This window comes from Nicotiana tabacum, chromosome 3 (assembly GCF_000715075.1).
Source record: "Nicotiana tabacum cultivar K326 chromosome 3, ASM71507v2, whole genome shotgun sequence".
In the NCBI taxonomy this organism is placed as follows: domain Eukaryota; kingdom Viridiplantae; phylum Streptophyta; class Magnoliopsida; order Solanales; family Solanaceae; genus Nicotiana; species Nicotiana tabacum.
Window position 1 is genome coordinate 199715761 of NC_134082.1, and position 20792 is coordinate 199736552.

Consider the following 20792-nt stretch of genomic DNA (forward strand, 5'->3'; position numbering starts at 1 on the left):
ATGGATGTATTTTCTAAGCATAGACACATGAAAGACAGAATGATCAGAGGACAACTCAACGGGTAGTGTGAGCACGTGATTTTTGCCTCACGAAAACTACTCCAAAATAAATCAAAAAATAAAATAAATTTCTTTTACTGTATAATTTTTGAATTTGCATGGTGTTAAATATTTGTTTTATGTCCGTAAATGTTTACTTTGTCATAATAAAATAAAAAAATAAAATAAAATACAGGTTGCATGCATATAGGATTTAATTATGCATTTAAAAAATAAATAATAAATCACAAAAATATGTGTCTGTTCTAGTTTTAATATTTCACTGTGTGATTAATGTTTTGTCTATGTATTAATAGGAAATTTATCTTTGTAAGGGTAATTTTGTTTTTATTATTTTAATTAGGAATTTAATTAGGAAATTAAAAGAAGTAGAAATTAAGTGGGTAAAACGGATCTGGGCCAAAATCCTAAACAAAAAATCAGGCCCAAACCATTTTAACCCCCACAGCCCAATCCAAACAGCCCAGGCACCGGTCCAATTCAAACGAGTCAAAAAGACATCGTTTGATTGCGGTTTATCAGGGATCGTTGGATCAAAGCTAACCAACGGCTGAGATCCCACGAACTTTAACCCATGTCCATTACCCGACCCAGTGCCCCGATTCAGCCCGACCCCAGCAGGAAACCAAACGACACCGTTTTGCTAAGTGAACTAATCCTGGCCATCTATTCTCATTGATCCAACGGTCAAGATTAATCCACCCCACCCCTATATAAGTCCCAAGCCCCTACCCCGGCCTCGAACTGAACACCCCCCTCCTCTCACTGTTCATCATCGTCCCCAAACCCCACTCCTAACCCTAGCCGCCCTAGAATCCCACCGCCTGAAACCCGGCGGCATCAACGCCGCCGGTCACCAAAATAAAACCCTAGAACCCCCTGAACATCCTCTACACAAATCTGACCTTAGTTTCCTTCGAATCAAACCCCAACTCTTCGAATATTAAATCGAAGGTTGATCTGAAAACTCAACCCTTTCCAATGATCTCCAAAATAACACCACAGCTTCCCCTAGATACCCTAGCTATGGATCTAGTGTTGGTTTGGTTCGAATCCTTTCAGAACTCTTCGAATCTTCTTTTGAGGGTTCGAATCAAAAATGAACTCACTCAGATTCCTTTCAAATTAACACCAAATGACCCCTAGGCTTCCCTCACCCTTGTGTCATCTTTGGTTCCCTTCAAATCTACCCGGAAATGTTCGAATTTAAAATCCAAGATCTGAAACCCTAAATTTTCCAATCTTGGAAATTTTTTCAATTCAAACGAAGGATTGAGGTTTAATCGACCTTAGTCGAAGTATTTTCAGTTGAAAATACTTCGACTAAGGTCTGTTTGATTTCAAAAAAGTCCAAATCCAAGTTGAGTTTGAGTCCGGTTAAATTTAAAGATTCAGAGGTATGTTTTTTCTATTTTTCTTTTTGTATTCTATATGTTTGTTTCAGTAACCTGTGTAATGTTGCATATTTTTGTTTAATTCCGTGATTCTGCCTCCTACCTATTTACTTGATCCGAATGTGAATTGTTTCTGTTGGTTGTGACTAATTACAATGTGTGTAATCGACTCGATTAAGTTCGTCGATTAGTTATATTATAGAATTCTGTTTCTGAAAATGTTGTTTGAAATAATCTGTTTATCAGTTGTTTGTTGACAATTGTTGTAAATAATCAGTTTGACTAATACTCGTTAATTAAATCAGCTTTGTTTGAAATTCAATAAGATGATGTTGATTTCTTAGCATTAAGTTTCAGGCAGTGTCAATATACTGACCATGCCCCTGCACTTATGCTAAATTCAATTTCAATTCAGATTTTTGTTCTGTTAAGTTCTGTGTATTGTTAATACGTTTGTATACAAGTTCAGTGTTCAATCTGAATTTAGTTTTGTCCATTAGCTATTAGACATTGGGTGTGGGATCAATTAGCTATCATTGAAAAGACAAAATGTTTATTTTGATTTAGGAATTGGTTCTTAGCTGCTAAACAGTTTAATTCAGATAAACCTGTTAAGATTTAGGCAGTCTTTGGTCTGGGGCAGTAAAAACTGTAATTACAGTAGGATTTTCAAGGGTATTTCTGGGATAGAAACAGTAGGGTAATGTGCTAATAGTAGTGGGCTGAAAGTGAAAAGTTAATGGCTATTATTTAGTGTGATAAAGGGAAACAAAGGGTAATGGGCTGCTGAAAATCAGGGAAAAGTTAGCCTAATGGGATTTAAAGTGGAAAAACAGATTTTTAATGGAAATTTTCTGTTTTTAAAAAGATAAAAGGGGTCCGGGCAGCACTTAAAAAGGGGGGGACAGACCTGTATAAGATAGAGGGAATTGGGACTGATTTAGATCAGTTTTCAGAGAGAGAGCTTTGGAGAGCTTAGAGAGAGTTTTGGAAAGACAGAAAAAAAAAAGATAGGAAGAAGAAAAACAGAAACAGCAAAAAGAAAATATAGTTAGAAACAGGAATCCGAAACAGGAAGAAATTGAAATATGAAAAAATGTTATTCTCCTAGAATCAGTCCATTGTTTGTGCAATTATTTTTGTGTGAATATTATTCAGTTTGAATATGAAATCTTTCCCTCAAGTTTCTGTCACTGTTCATCTGGGTTAACGGGTCTTGGTCAGACTTGTTGTATACTGCTATTCTGCTGATTTGATTACTGCTGCAACTGCTGAAATTTACTTCTTCTACCTTCATTTCCAGGTACTTATCTTCTAAATTCTATGTTGGAAAGAAATTCAGCATGACAAATCGATGAAGATTGAATTGCAATTCTATTTTTTCTAAGTTTGTTATTATAAATTTCAGTTCTCGTTTCATTTTGTTTCATATAGAAGTATGCTTGACATGTTAATTATCAGTTGATCATTTTCCTTTGAAATTCATACAAGTATTGTAATAATTTTACCTATTCCAGAATTTCATTAAGGTATAGTTATGATTGAATTGTTAAGATAGGGAACATGGCATGAAATTGGTTATTAGTTAATTCCTATGACATTGTTAGTCAGGTATAGAGTATTCTGAAATATCAAGAAATTGCATGGTTAGTGTATTTCGATTGTTTGGTTGTGGATTAAGGTTAGATATTGATAGTTGAATAAAGAGTAATATAAAATGTCAAAAACTATATTGCTAGTTTTACCTGGTTTAGTTATGGATTGAATGATGTGAATTATACGTTCATATATGGCGTGATAATAGGTATATATACAACCATTAAGGGATGATGAGTCGATGTATCTCATTATGATGTTAAAATGCTATGAATGTTTTAGACATACAACTATGTTGCATGTAAGACAATATTGTTAATCGATTTATAATTCCTTTTCTTATCAAATTGATGCCTATTTACCATCTTAAATAAATAATTAGGCATATTAGATTAAAACAAGTATATGAGAATAAGAGGAAATATACAAATTGCCACACTTTATATCAATGACAACTAGAAATAGGATTTGCACAAATTAAATAATGAAAATTGTTCAAAAAATACTTCTTCCCTCCATAAATCATGTTTGTTAATTTCATATACAATTCATCCTTTGGCATATATATATGTTATATTTGTCAAAAATAGTATTAATCATGTTTTTATTCTGTTCTTTGAATTTGAATAGTTGGAATGAATATAAATTATACGCGGAAATTATAATCGACGAGCAACATTTAATAAATTGTGAATTCTTTTTCAAGAATTAAAGGGTATCTTAAATGGAGATTTCTCACAATATAATAAACAATTTGGGGAAAAAGTCCATAATACTATTAACAAAGATTTTGCGCAATCAGAGATGCGTTCGTGCACCCTGATTATATTTTAAAAGTAAATTCGGATTATGCGTACGCGCAATTTCGAGCGAATATTTAATAAAACGAATTTCTTTAAAAAATATTAAATAATTTCATATAACCCGAGATGTGCAGTTCATTGTCTAAATACAAGGGTGATGATGTTCCTGATTTTATTTTAAATTTCGAACATATGTTTTTGTTGATAAAAACTATAACAATTTTATTGTGTACACGTACGCGTGGCACGATCCCCGGTAATTATAAAAAAGTATATAATACGAATATACGTACGCGTAATTCGTCCATATAATTGTAAACAATAAGTAAAAGCGGTAGTAAAATCATGCAAATAAAAAACGTATTTAGTAAAAATCAAGATAATTAAGCCAAGAATGAAAGCAGTTGAGCGACCGTGCTAGAACCACGGAATTCGGAAATGCCTAACACCTTCTTCCGGATTAACAGAATTCCTTACTCAGGATTTCTGGTTCGCAGAATAATAAACAGAGTCATATTCTCCTCGATTCAGGGATTAAAAATTGGTGACTTGGGACGCCTTAAAATTCCCAGGTGGCGACTCTGAAACGATTAAATAAATCCCGTTTCGACTGTCTTTTAATTGGAGAAAACTCCCTTGTACCCTCTTGAGTATGTAAAAAGGAGGTGCGACAGGTAGTGCTAGCTTATAAGCCACGTTTCCTTTCTTTTCTAGAATTTCATAAGGTCCGATAAATCTAGGGCTAAGTTTCCCTTTCTTACCAAACCTCATAACTCCTTTCATTGATGAAACTTTCAGAAACACCTTATCACCAACCATGAACTCTAACTCACGATGCCTCTTGTCAGAATAAGACTTTTGACGACTATGTGCCGCTTTAAGTCTTTCTCTAATTAGCTGAACTTTTTCCAAGGCCTCACAAACAAACTCTGGACCAATCAACGACACCTCTGCTGGTTCAAACCAACCCACCGGAGACCTATGTATCCGCCCATACAATGCTTCATAAGGAGCCATACCAATGCTGGCCTGGTAGCTGTTATTGTAAGCAAATTCTATAAGTGGCAAGTGATCATCCCAATTACCTCCAAAATCTATAACACACGCACGCATCATATCTTCGAGAGTCTGAATGGTCCTTTCTGCCTGGCCTTCGGTCTGTGGATGAAAAACGGTGCTTAAATTGACCTTGGTACCTAATCTTTTCTGAAATGCCTGCCAAAAATTTGTTGTGAACTGAGGGCCTCCGTCAGATATGATTGAAACTGGAGTACCATGCAATCGGACTATTTCTTTTATGTACAACCGCGCATACTGCTCTGCGGAGTCTGTCATCTTTACTGGTAGGAAATGCGCGGACTTTGTCAGTTGGTCTACAATAACCCAAATTGAATCATGTTTACGGTATGTGCGAGGTAGACCTACTACGAAATCCATATTAATCATCTCCCACTTCCACTGTGGTATCTCTATATCTTGAGCTAGGCCACCAGGCCTCTGATGCTCGGCTTTGACTTGCTGACAATTTAAACATTTAGCCACATGATCTGCTACTTGTTTCTTCATGCCTTTCCACCAATACAACTCTTTCAAATCTAGATACATTTTGGTAGCACCTGGGTGGATAGAGTATCTCGAACTGTGAGCCTCCTCCATTATGGCCTTCCTAAGACCATCTACATCAGGCACACATAACCGATCATTCAACTTCAAAACTCCGTCACTTCCTAGAGTGAAAGCAGTGATTTCTTTGCTTCTGACTCCTTCTTTTAATTTCACTAAGTACGGATCTTCGTCTTGCTTAGCCTTAACATGCGCAACAAGGGAGGATTGTGCTAAGGCATAAGCAGTTATGTATCCTTCTTCGGTCTCATCCAATCTAATTCCATCATTTGCTAGTTTTTGAATTTCTCGACCCAAAGATCGCCTTTGTACTGCAAGATGGGCCAAGACACCCATTGACTTCCTACTAAGTGCATCTGCTACCACATTAGCTTTGCCCGGGTGATAAAGGATATTGATGTCATAATCCTTCAATAGCTCGAGCCACCTTCTCTGTCTCAAATTTAGTTCTTTTTGCTTGAAAATGTACTAGAGGCTTTTGTGATCTGTAAACACTTCAGAATGCTCGCCATAAAGGTAGTGTCGCCATATTTTTAATGCAAACACCACTGCTGCAAGCTCCAAGTCGTGTGTGGGGTAATTCTTTTCATGATTCTTTAACTGCCTGGAAGCATAAGCAATAACTTTTCCATTTTGCATAAGAACACAACCAAGGCCCACTCTGGAGGCATCACAATACACTGTGAACCCACCCGAACCTGTTAGCAAGGTTAGCACAGGTGCAATGGTCAACCTCTTCTTTAACTCTTGAAAACTCTGCTCACAAGCGTCTGACCATTGGAACTTAACTGCTTTCTGAGTCAACTTAGTTAATGGAGCTGCAAGTGAGGAAAACCCCTCTACAAACCTTCTATAGTAGCCAGCTAACCCCAAGAAACTCCTGATTTCGGTTGGCGTTGTCGGCCTGGGCCAGTTCTTGACTGCTTCTGTCTTCTGAGGGTCTACTTTTATTCCTTCACTAGATACCACGTGGCCTAAGAATGCTACTGACTGCAACCAGAACTCACATTTTGAAAACTTGGCATAAAGCTCATTATCCTTCAAGGTCTTCAAGGCTATTCTAAGGTGTTCTGCATGTTCTTCCTTGCTCTTAGAGTATACCAAAATATCGTCTATAAACACGATAATAAAGGTATCCAAGAATGGCTTGAAAACTCTATTCATGAGGTCCATGAATGCAGCTGGAGCATTTGTCAACCCGAAGGACATTACTATAAATTCATAGTGCCCGTAGCGAGTTCTAAAGGTTGTTTTAGATATATCCTCCTTTCTGATTCTCAACTGATGGTATCCCGACCTCAAGTCTATTTTTGAAAAGTACTTTGCACCCTGAAGTTGATCAAATAAATCATCAATTCTTGGCAGTGGGTACTTGTTCTTAATGGTAACTTTATTCAATTGCCGATAGTCGACTCATATTCTGAGAGATCCATCTTTCTTTTTGACAAACAGGACCGGGGCACCCCACGGTGAAACACTCGGCCTGATGAAGCCCTTGTCAAGAAGGTCTTTCAACTATTCTCTCAACTCATTAAGTTCTGCTGGAGCCATCCTATAGGGAGGTATAGATATGGGCTGAGTGCCTGGCATGAGATCAATGCCGAAGTCTATGATTCTTTCGGGAGGAAGTCCGGGAAGGTCATCTGGGAAAACTTCTGGAAATTCTCTAACAATTGGCACTGACTGAAGAGCTGGTGGTTCTGATTCTGGATTAATAATGTGAGCCAAATAGGCGAGACACCCCTTACCGATCATTCGTTGTGCCTTAAGATAAGAAATAAACTTACCTACAAGCGATGCTGAACTACCCTTCCACTCTAAGACTTCTTCATTTGGAAATTGGAACCTGACTATCTTGGCATGACAATCTAACATGGCATAGCAGGAAGACAACCAATCCATACCCATGATCACATCAAAATCCACCATTTCTAAATCTATGAGATCAGCTTTGGTGTTGCGACCTTGGACTGAAACTGTACAGCCTCTATAGACTCTAGTGACTTTCACTGACTCGCCAACTGGAGTAGATACTAGGAATGGATCACTAAGTTGTTCAGGTTCTAGTCCGAGGTTAATTGCAAAGTATGGAGTCACATATGAAAATGTTAAACCTGGATCCATTATGGCATAAGCATTATGTGAGCAGACTAAACGTATACCTGTAATAACTTCTGCAGATGCCTCTGCACTCTGACGATCAAGTGTAGCAAATAAACGGGGTTGTCCCCCTCCCTAAGTAACTCGGTCTGCACCTCTGCCTGCTCCATGCCCGGACTGATTATGAGAACCACGAGCCTGAGGTGGTGCAACTGCAGTAGCTGAGGAACTAGAAGGACGAGTTGATCCACCACTGAAATTACGTTGCAACTTTGGGCAGTTGGCCTTTATATGACCAATATCTCAACAATGGTAGCAACCATGAAACCCGAGCTTGCACTGACCTGAATGTTGCCGCTTACATGTTCCACAAAGACTTTGCTGGTGTGAATGTTGCTCAGCATGACTCTGGCTAAGTGAGGATGATGTCTTAAAATTCTGATTCTGGCGAGACTGATTTCCATTACTCTGAATACGTTTGAAGGAAGACCCACCACCTGACTGATGACTGAACTGAGCTGGTGCTAATGACTCTTTATTAGAGGAATCCCTTCCGCCTCTGCTGGATGTACCATTAAACCTGCCCGTTGTTCGGGATTTCTTGTTATGCTCTTTCTCTTCTCTCCTTTGTTGTCTGTCTTTTTCTAAGTGTTTGGCGAACCCCACAACAGATGAGAAAGCTGTCATTCCTACCGCTGCAGCTGATGTCGTATCCTTAATGTGGTAAGCCAAACCGCCAACAAACCTGCGAATCTTTGCTTTTTCTGTCTTAACCATGTGAGGAGCATGCTTAGCTAACCTTATGAATTCCATGTAGTACTCTTGCACACTTTTATTCCCTTGCTTGAGCTGTTCGAACTCTGTAGCCTTAGCTGCTATTTCCTCTTCTGGGATAAAGTTAGCCATGAAGGCCTCTTCAAATTCTTCCCAAGTAGGTGGACCATCATCTTCATCTCTCTCTTTTTCCCACATCTCAAACCAAGCGCCAGCCACATCTCTAAGCTGGTAAGCAGCCAGCTCCACAGCTTTGTCATCAAATACTTTCATCACTCGGAGGGCTTTCTTAACACCCTCCATCCATAACATTGGATCTTCATCAACTATAGAACCATGGAACACTTGAGGACTCAACTTCAGAAATTCATTCACTCTTGAGGACTCAGAATTGTTCTGCCTATTTGTTTGAGGTGGAATCTTATCTCTTTTCTCGTTCTGGTTGGCCATAAAGTCCTTAAACATCTCCATAGCACTGTTGACTGCATTGAACATCTGACCCACCTCTGGGGATATAGTTGTTTGAGTCGGAGCTGCTGTTGGGGTTGGCGTTGGATCCTGAGGTACTTGCTCATCATGCTCCACCACTTCTTCAAGTTCAACCTGGGGTTCTTGAACCCCCCTTGTGGATTTACCCTTCCTTTTCTGAGTTCGAGCCTTTTTAGTTATGCCTCGAGCCACAATAGTAGCAATAGTTTCTTGAGCAGCATCCTGAGTGTCGGTGTCAGAGTTGCGAGTACAAGCCATTTTTGCGAGTTTTGGAGAAAAGAATACATTAGATAATTTATTAGAGGTAGGCTCTACTGCACGATCTAAAGTATGAAAAAAGAGACTTTTCCTAAATGTTTGTAGCCTCCTGTTTATAAGTATGGCGCGCTTCATACACATAAACAAGACTCTACTAACATGGCTTCATAGATCCCTAGCACTCCAAAAACCTGAGGCTCTGATACCAAGTTTGTCACGACCCATTTTCTAAACAAGCCGAGACCGGCACTCGATCACTGAACCTGATCGAGCGAACCATCTCTGCTTATTCAATCTATTATAGCTCCACACTTTATATGCAACAAAGCAATACTCTAACCAAATACTCTTGATTAATTGAAATATTTAAATAAACCAACTCCAAAACTTTATTCATTGTAACTACTGAATTATTGCTAAGTTATTATAAAATAACATATGAATCTCAACCCAATTACTATGTCTATGAAGCCTCTACTGATAAACTGACGTACTGCTCAGGACATGAGATTTCCTGGTCAGTTCTCTAGATAAACAAAGAAATAGCTAAATGAAAATGACTCTAAGAATACTCCACGAACAAAAGCGGAGCTCACCAATATCACTGGAAGGGAAGGAAGTCCTAACTCGTAACCTGTTCGCCTGCAAATCCGGTTCCTACGTTGTACCGCAGACCAACTTAGGTTCCCAAAAGAGAACGTCAGTACCATCCACTGTACTCAGTGAGTCTCAACAACAGGGGGAGAAACTTTAATAACATATACATTACGAGCAAAGGTTCTAAATGCATGTAAAACATAAAGCTTATAAGAATAATTCTAAAATAATTGCATAATAGCAATTTATGAATATTCTAAAAGAAATTCTTCTCTTTTTCTTTCTTTAAAAAAAATACTTCACTTTATACTTTGGGAGTTCCAACTATCCTGACTTAACTCTGTCTCAGTCACCGTGTGATCGGCACGGGTTCGATCCCAACCTGATCGAATAGGCACAATCCACGAGGTGCCACTCGCTTCATGGTTCTCAGCGCTCATGTATCATACCTTAGCATGGCTAAGTAAATTCTCAGCAACGAGACCCTTGGCTCTTATGCTCCCTACTTTGGCACAAATAGTTTCAGGAAGTCAACGCTTTGGTCAGGACCCTCGGCCTGGACGATGACCCCTTCTCAGAATAAAGGATACTCCCCAAAAATCTTTTCTTTCTAAAACTTCTTCTTGTGACTTTTCAAGTCTAAATCTTTTCTTTATAGAACATTATGTACATGCTCATATTGGTGTCCTTAAATGTAAAGCATGACATAAGAATGAAATAAACATATAAAGATATTTCTAAAGATTCTCTCTTCTTCATAATTTTCAACATGAAAATAGCATATAAGAACAACACAAAAATCTGAAAATTTAAGCACATATAGCATAATAGATCATCTAAACTTTTGCTAGAACAATTCTAAATTAATGGGTACTCACTCACTCTAATTAAATAAAGATAAACTCTTTTAAGCAATTCATCAAACACCTTGTATGCGTGCTTTTGTGAGTTAAACCACTTTAGTAAAGGGTTATATCAACTCACCTCAAAATTTCTCGAGCCAATACATAGGTCCCAGTCCAATTGATACCAGTCAAACAATCGATTCTACAACAACCGGTATATTTTAATCAGTTTTAAAGTACTACACCTAAATATGAAATTTATTGATGATATAGATGAAGAAGGGAATTAACTACTCAATTCTTAGCTAATACTGCTGTAGGGTAATTGACAATAAGAAATTTTATATACCTGAGTTCAAGGATTAGTGGTTTGTAAGGAACCCTAGAATATTTTCGTGGCCTCCTCAGTAAACAGGGCTGCCTTTGTTTCGTAGGCTTGTATTTGCTTTGTTTTTTTTCCTTTCCGCTTTTGTTTTGTTTATTCAAATAGGGCTTCTACCTTTTTGTTGCTTTTCTGAACAGGGCTTTTGCCTTTTGCCTCCTTCTAAAATGAATTACGTACTATTAAATGCAAGGCTTTAAGCCATTTGTTTTGTTTTGTTAATTTATTTGTTTTTCCGTTTTTTTTTACTTAACTAGTATTTAATAATTACCCAATTTTAATAATTAACAATATTAAAACTATTAATATTTTCTTAATTGTATATCCAATTTTATATATATATTTCACTATAGGCAAGATAAAAATAATAAAAATAGTAATAATTTAGTTCTATAGTTAGCGTGTCTCGAAATTTTTATAAATTTAAGGAGTGTTACAGCTGTCTAAGTAAATATGATGAAGTACAAAGGGTTGAGTCATGTGACCAGTTTATTTTGCTGTCTAAGTAAATATGATAAAGTGCCAAGTGTTGAGTCATGTGAGTATGTGACCAATTTATTTGAAAGTTCAAACAGTTAAAGAGAGCTAGAGAGCATATTTTATAAAGATAAATTTGAACGAAAATACTGTTCAAAATCCGGAAAATACTTCAGCATAATATACTGGAATTCCAGTATAATAGACTGGACTTCCAGCATAATATGCTGGAAATTCATACACAGGTACTCCAATCTTTAGTATATTATGCAGGAACTTTTCGCGTGTTGAAGATTATGCTGGAAGTTCATACACAGGTGCACCAATCTCCAGTATATTATGCTGGAACTTTCCGTGTTTCAGCAAAATAGTGGCTATTTTTCAATGACTTTGCAAATACTGGCTATTTTTCAATGACCAGTACAAAAACTGATTAGCCCGTGGTATTTTTACCATTTTAATAGGTATTTAGGTATGTAAATGCTCCTTGATGCATGGGCTTGAACCTTTTTTAGGCCCAGTATCAGTATGTGTACATTTTCTGAGTTACCTGAGAGCAAAACTGGAGTGGTTAAAGAATGAATACGGCATATGCTTGATTCCAAAAATTCAAAACTGGAGAAGACCCGCACATTTAGCAGCATCCCTCCAGGTTATGGTATTGCGCACCAACATTCAATGCCTAGCTATGGTGAAGCTAGAAATTTAGTAAGGATAATCAAAATCGAATATATATTGTATAGAAAATAATATTTGACCTATGTAAATAGTATGATTTCCGCACACTTAGCTCCGCTACATGTCCAGAAACCTAAAAATCAATAGGAAATATATCAAAGAGCTAAGCACAGAATGTCCGCTCGGTAAAAACTTAGGAGTCGTTTGGTAGAGTGCATAAGAATAATGCTGAATAGGGTGTATTAGTTTTGTTTGCATTAGTTATGCTGACATATTTCTTATCCATTGTTTGGTTTGATGTATTAAAGCATTGCACAATTTCTAAAAGAATTGTTTGTTTATAAAAATGCCCTCAAAACTAGTTGACACTCTAACTTTTTAAAAGAAATATATGTTGAGAAATATTTTTATATGAAAAAATTTACAAAAAATTATTTGATTTGTCTACCTATATTGTAAAATAAAATTAAATATTTATTTATAAAAAAGAAAATATGTGAAGTATTTATTTATTTACTAGGGATATAACTTTATTTCTCACTATTTGGATTATTTTGAACTTGCATTAATATACTAACTAGCATATTTTAATCAAACATAAATTTTGAAGGACAATTGTGTCTTTAACTAAGCTAATGCATGCATTAAAACTCATTGCATTGCTAATACCATTGTTTTCTATGCATTAGTTATGCATAGGATAATACCAAATAGGATGTATAGCTAATGCTTGCATAACTAATGCATAGGTTCAAAATGTGTACCAAATAATGTATTATTAATATACAAAGCTAATGCATGCATTATTTTATCTAATACATCCTACCAAACAACCCCTTAGGCTCATCGTATGTTTACATCCAACTAAGGGATGCATGATATGTGTTTGCACATATGTTTCTTTTTATTTAATCATGGTTAATTAATACATGAATTCTCGCCTTATTAAATGATTTAACGATGGTAAGTTAGATATGGTTCATCCTCTCGTTCAAATGTAGCATAGTCAAAAAACCTAAAAACCAGTCAAAACCCAGAGCCTAATAGCGGAGCCTTATTTTCTTTCACAGCGTCCTAGGTCTTATCGTTGGCATTCAAGACCATCTTAGGTACAAAACTTAATTTCACTAGAACACAATGTTTGCATGTTAATTTGATTATTATACGGTAAAAGCACTTGTTAAACATCAAACCAATAAATTAAAAAGTTTGATAAAGAAACAATTTTGACTTATTAAGATTTAAGAACATAACATTGTATACGGTCGAAATCGGGCTCGTCTATTGCATTACAGGTCGGGACTGAAACATGATTGGTTGAAGCTCGACCCTGGATTATATCGAACCAAGGTACGAAGTTAGATCATCGAACCCGTGACTCCGGAACCGACCCCGACTCCGAACAAGATTGAGGAAACTTTATCAGGCCAAATAACAGAGGGCCAAAATATCCGTAATCGGTCGGATATCACGGCAGAAATCTCGGCACATATCAAGGAGAGACCGCTTAGATAGCACATTATGAGGTTTCTATTTTTTATAGAATTGTATCTAGGGTATGACTCCCCTACTATATAAAGGGGGGTCTGATCGTTTGTAAGACACATTGACAACACGTATTCCAAAATAATATATCGTTATTTCTAGTTCTTATTATCTTGTTATTCTGTTCTGACATCGATTGAGGCATTTCTTGACTCGAGAGTGACCAACCTTCAAGGCTAAGACTGTTCAACTTGTGTGGTTTGCATTTATTTCCCTACCATTAATTTCAATATTAATCTGTTTTCTCAATTTGTATTAAGTTATATCACATATCCTTAAAACCGCGTATAAATTCAATTGTTATCCGATTTTGAGGGTAAACAAACCTAACAAACTAAATCAAGTTGTTGAATGTTACGAAATTTGAATAAACTAATAACATACTAAAATTATGTCAAACATTGTAGTACTCATAATTGAAAATGTTAATGTATTGCTATGGAAGAAGTGACGAAATTTGAACGATCTTCCAAAACTTACCTACTTTTGATGTTTTTTACAATGTTCAATCATTTAAAAGCAAGCAATGAAACCAATTGCAAAAATGGAATACGACTGAAACCTGGAGAAATTATGTACCATAGGCAAAATTCTTGAGTTTCAATTGACCGATCTTAGACTAAAATACTATAACCATTACATATTTATACCCATCTAAACATTAAACAAATTAATATCCCAGACACATGATTATCTTACTTTCTATTAGGGGTGTGCATGGTCGTGTTGATTCGATTTTTATTAAAACCAAACCAAACCAATTATATCGGTTTGGATTGGTTCGATTTTGTCGGCTTTTTTAGGTTTTCGGATTTTATTGTTACATGAATATTATTTCAATTTTACTTTGTTAAATTTTTTATAAATATATGTTTAGTAAAAATTGAAAAAATTGACAAACATATAATCTATTAAAATAATTGTTGGAGAATTTTGTTAATAACACATGATAGTTACTTTTTTAGTCGTCTGACAATATATTTTCATTGGATGTATACTTTTAAGGTTAAATGAATTTACTAATTAAACATAAAATCAATATGATACGTATTTAATGATATGTTCTATTTAATTTTAGATTGTCGAAATACCACTTCAAATTCGAAAAAAGATGGTATAAGAATTTAATAAATCTTGATATATGAACATTGAAGAACAAAGAGATTGACAGATTTCAGCAGAACTTGATAAGAAAATGATCATATAATTCATTACTTAAGGTTAATAAAAATGGATTACTTCATATTCTATTAAATATTACTATATCCCATAAGAGAATCCCAAATATTTCTATAGTTTTTGTAAAGAAAATTCTATGTAAAGTCTTAAATGTTTATATAAATATATATTTATATATCGGTTTGGTTCGGGTTTTTTTAACTCAATATCAAATCAAATCAAACCAAATCTAGTCGGGTTTTTTAATCGGTTTGGTTTGACTTTTCGGTTTGGTGCGATTTTTCGTTTCGGCTTGTACACCCCTACTTTCTATATATCATTCAACACCAACTTATCAGGGGCAGCCCTTCCATAAAGCAAGTAAAGCAATAGCTTTAGGCCCTATATTTGCGGGGCTCCCATTTTTTGTTATACCTAATAGGCTATGTATAAGTTTAAAAAAAGTTTATGTGAAGTGAAAAAGTTTAATTTCTTTCTTTAACAAGTATAGAGAGGATTTGCAACTGCTATGATTTTTGCCAAGAAAATTACACTTGAATGAATGTCAAACCCGAATTTCGTAAGAAAAGTGTGATATATAGGAAGTGACAATTTGATGAGAATGTTGATAATAAAATCTCAAAATCTTTCGAAGAGTCCTCTGGAGTTGATACTTTTATACATATTAGACAAGGCTATTTTTTCACTTCAAAATAGATTTGAATTCGAAGTATATGGAAATATTTTTTGTTTCTTCTTTAGCCATAAAAATTAAGATCACTAGATGATTAAAATCTTTTAAAAAATTGCCTTAATCTTGAATGTTCCTTAAAGCATAATAATCAATTCGATATAGATGATTTAGATTTATTTTCGGAATTAAAAGTATTAAGAAAAATAGAACCATTAGAAGATAACAGTTTAATTGATACACTCGATTAAATTAAAAGATTTGATTATTTTTTCAATACCTATATTGCTTATGAAATAATGTTAATAACTCTTGTTACCGGCGCTTCATCAGAAAGAAGTTTTCAAAATTAAATTGATAACATCTTACCCAAGATCAACAATATCTCGAGAAAAGTTAAATGAATTAGCTATATTGTCAATAAAGAAAGACTTATTAGGAGTTATTGATTAAAAGAAAACTATTAATAACTTTGTATCTAAGTTAGCTAGAAAAATAGACTTCAAATAAATAAATATTTTTAAAAAAATTTGAGGCCCCTCATAAAGTTTGGCTTTATGCTACAAAACTCGTTGGGCCGCCCCTGCAACTTATATTAGGTAGGTTTATTCTTTTTTGACCCCAGTGTCACACCCTTTTTTTAACCCAACCTCACTAAATCCTCTTAATATAAATAAAAAAATTTTTAGTGAAGCTTGAAAAGGGTTTCAATTAGAAAGTGACAAAGATAGTGTTCAAAAGAATTAACTCGGAGTCGCCACCTGACATTGGTTTCGACGTGCTAAAAATGTTAATTTCTTTCCTAAAACAATATACCATAAAATTATTACTAATTAATTAAAACAAACTATATTATGACATGAAGCTATTTTTGGTATTTTTTAAAAATTATAATAAAAATGGGTAAAAATAATATTCTTCCAAAAATACCTAATACCTTAATTAAATAGAGAAGAATGAAACTATTTTTTTTGTATTTTTCAATTTTGTGGTAAAAATAATGTAAAAGAGTCAAAATTAGTTGAAGTAACTATATTAGACCTAAACTAAGTATTTAAATACTAAAATATGTAAAATCTTGGGGAGGGTAAAAAATCACATGTCTACAGCTGCCCCTCTTTTACTGGAAATACGAAGTATTTTCAGACAAAGAACGATAAGACAGGTTTTTTGACCCGACCCTTATTTAGATAGACCAAAAATTTAGAGAAAGGAAGAGAGTGTGACCGAGCCCTGGTATCTGAGCTGCCTATATATCCTTGGCTATAAAGGAATCAGGTCACGTGTAGTTCAGAAGTAGGAAGAGTGACGAAGTTTACCAAGGTGGAGAGCCGATTGAGGTTCCATCGAGGTTCCGGTCCGCGATTCCTGCCATTACTTCGAAAATAAAAGTAAAAATTACAGCAGAAGTAAAAGAAAAATACAAGATCTTATCTACTTCTTGTCTTGAATCTTTACTTGATATTCAACATGAAACTAAAAAAATGGACCCTGTTCTTCAGGCGGGCTCCTGATATTTTTTGAATTTGCGAATTGAAAGTAACTCTGAAATGAATTCCCTCATTTTCCAGGTGGGTGCCTGCCAGCGACTTAAAACTTGAAATAAATTCTCTCATTCACCAGGTGGGCGCCTGCCAGTGACTTAAAACTTGAGATGACTTCCCTCGTTTTCCATGTGGGCGCCTGTTGCTGACTTGAAAATCACAATAATTCTGAAATGGATTCCCTCGTTCTCCAAGTGGGTGCCTGCCGTTAAAGCTTGAAACTTGATATGGATTCCCTCATTATCCAGGTGGGCGTCTGCGACTGACTTGAAACTTGATATGGGTTCCCTCGTTCTTTAGGTGGGTGCCTGATTACCAAAAACTTGAATTGTATTCCCTCATTATCCAGGTGGGTGCCTGATTACCGAAACATGAATTGTATTCCCTCGTTATCCAGGTGGGTGCCTGATTGCTAACAACTTGAATTGTATTCCCTCGTTATCCAGGTGGGCACTTGATTGCCAACAACTTGAATTGTATTCCCTCGTTATCCAGGTGGGTGCTTGATTACCAAAAACTTAACTTGTATTCCCTCGTTATCCAGGTGGGTTCCTGATTACCAAATCTTGAATTGTATTCCCTCGTTATCTAGGTGGGTTCCTGATTACCAAAATTGGAATTGTATTCCCTCGTTATCTAGGTGGATGCCTGATTACCAAAACTTGAATTGTATTCCCTCGTTATACAGGTGGGCGCATGATTACCAAAACTTGAATTGTATTCCCTCGTTATCTAGGTGGGCGCCTGATTGCCAAAAAAACTTGAATTGTATTCCATCGTTATCCAGGTGGGCGCCTGATTACCAACAACTTTAATTGTATTCCCTCGTTATCCAGGTGTGCTCCTCATTACCAAAAACTTGAATTGTATTCCCTCATTATCCAGGTGGGCGCCTGATTGCCAGAAACTTGAATTATATTCCCTCGTTATCTAGGTGGGCGCCTAATTACCAAAAACTTGGATTGTATTCCCTCGTTATCCAAGGGAGTGCCTGATTACCAAAACTTGAATTGTATTCCCTCGTTATCCAGGTGGGTGCCTGATTGCCAGAAAATTGAATTGTATTCCCTCGTTATCCATGTGGGCGCCTGATTGCCAGAAACTTGAATTGTATTCCCTCGTTATCCATGTGGGTGCCTGATTGCCAAAACTTGGATTGTATTCCCTCGTTATCCAGGTGGGCGCCTGATTACCAAAAACTTGGATTGTGTTCCCTCGTTATCTAGTGGGCACCTGATTACCAAAACTTGGATTGTATTCCCTCGTTATCCAGGTGGGCACCTGATTACCAAAACATGAAATGTATTCACTTGTTCTCCAAGTGGGCGCCTGATTGCCAAAACTTGAAATGTATTCCCTTGTTCTCCAGGTGAGCACCTGATTTCCAAAACTTGAAATGTATTCCCTTGTTCTCCAGGTGGGCGCCTGATTGCCAAAACTTGAATTATATTCCCTTGTTCTCTAGGTGGACGCCTGATTGCCAAAACTTGAATTATATTCCCTTGTTCTCCGGGTGGGCGTTTGATTGCCAAAACTTGAATTATATTCCCTTGTTATCCAGGTGGGCGCCTGATTTCCAAGACTTGAATTATATTCCCCTGTTATCCATGTGGGCGCCTGATTTCCAAAACTTGAATTATATTCCCTTGTTATCCATGTGGGTGCCTGATTGCCAAAACTTGAAGTGTATTCCCTTGTTATCCAGGTGGGTGCCTAATTGGCAAAACTTGAAATGTATTCCCTTGTTCTCCAGGTGGGCGCCTGCCATTACAACAAAACAGATAAAACAAAAGAAATTTTTCTGCCCCAGTTTGGGATCTGGGCATATTGTGAGTGTTAATCGGATCATGCTACTTACAGAGCTCTAAGAATTTAAAATCCAAATCCCATTATCCAGGAGGGCCCTGAAGACTTCGAATTAAATCTCATATTAAGAGTGACAATTTTAAAGCTAAATGATATTTCCTAAAGGTAGAACTTACGCTAAATCTTGTTATCTAGGAAGGTCTTGAAATTTAACTAGGTCCCATTATCTAGGAGGGTCCTGAGAATTTCAATTAAATCCCATTATCCATGAGGGTCCTGAAAACTTTTAAAAATTAAATCTCGTTATCCAGGAGGGTCCTGAGAACTTTTTTAAAATTAAATCCCAACATCCAGGAGGGTCGTGAGAGCTTTTAAAAATTAAATCTCATTATCCAGGAGGATACTGAGAATTTTAAATTAAATCCCATTATCCAGGATGCTCCTATGAATTTTAAATTAAATCCCATTATCCAGGAGGGTCCTAAAATTTTTTTAAAAATTAAATCACATTATCCAGGAGGGTCCTGAAAACTTAAAAACTAAATCTCATTATCCAGTAGGGTCCTGAAAAATTGAGAATGAACTTACCTGAGCCATGCTCTCGTCTTGGAGGATTCTGAACAGAATTTCTTGCCCCTGAACCATGCCTTTTTTCATGGGAGGTCCCTGTGGATTAACAAATTTTCTTGTCCCTGTTTCAAATAAATAAAATCTTGTTTGTTTGAAAATGTGGTGGTTAGTTTGTGGCATCATTGCTGAGTGTCTGCTTCTGCACTTGCCAAGATAACTTTGATTTCAACTTGAAGGGTCTTGACTGCTATCGACTACCCATTTTCTTTCAACCCTTATCACAGAAAACACCTCTGCTCTATTCGATCCCAACATCCTCTATCTATTGCATTTTGCTCATGAATTAACATTTATTGAACCCTTGCATTTCACATGAATTCAAAAGCATGTTGATTGTTACCAACTCAATGCGCATACCAATTTTCCCTGACTTATGCCACTTTGATGTGCTAGCTAAATTCGTTTTGTGCAATTTGAAAGCTGGTAGTAAATTTTAAAGTCATCTGTCACTTGTTCTGACCAAACAGACTCAAAAAGGGACTCAAACAAAACAAGAGGAACAAAATAAGGGACAAGGGAAAGAGATGATACCTAACAAGAAAATTACAAAGTAGAAACTTATCAGATGTGTATACCAACTCTAATGACCATAACATACACCTTTGGATTAAGTGGCCTAATCTCTCGAGCAAGTCTAATATTCCTCTCTTATTGTACCTCTTCGATGAGAAACTGGGCTTCAGCACTTCAATTGTCTCATCTGATCCAGAATCCTCAGTCGACTTGTAGTGCCCTGAAGGGTTTTTACCATCAAGCCTCTCTCATTTTGCTCTTTTTCTCAACTCACCGTCGTCTTATAGTGCCCATGAGGGTTTTCGCCAATAAGACTCTCTCATTTTATCAGTTTCTCTCTTTGTGCTGAGAATAAGGTATTATCCATGATACAAGAAGGTCATACTTTCGCTACACACTTGATTTGACATCCTCAAAGATTGGTCGTAAGGTCTTTCTTTGGAACGTAATGTAGGCTTTTGGACATGGTTAGAAAGAAAGGTTGGCATGAAGGCTCAAAATAATTTAAGATGAAAAGGGTTCAACATTACAACTTTTGGAATCAGGCTTTTTGGCAAAATTAAAACTTCTGCCCTAATTTCTTGGAATTTGGGGAATTTTTTTTTGGATTTTTGCTTTGGTGGGATTTCTAAGAAAAACTGCCACACTCTTGACTTCGGGGGCTTATGAAATATTTTATTTTGTATGACCGAACCGTAAGGCTGCCGATGTATCTTGTGGTGACAAGAATCAGGTCGAACGTAGTTCAAAAGACAAAGTTGTTTTTTTTCTTCCTTTTCTTTTCTCTTTTTTTTTTCTTTTTCTTCTTTTTCTCTTTTATTTTTTCTTT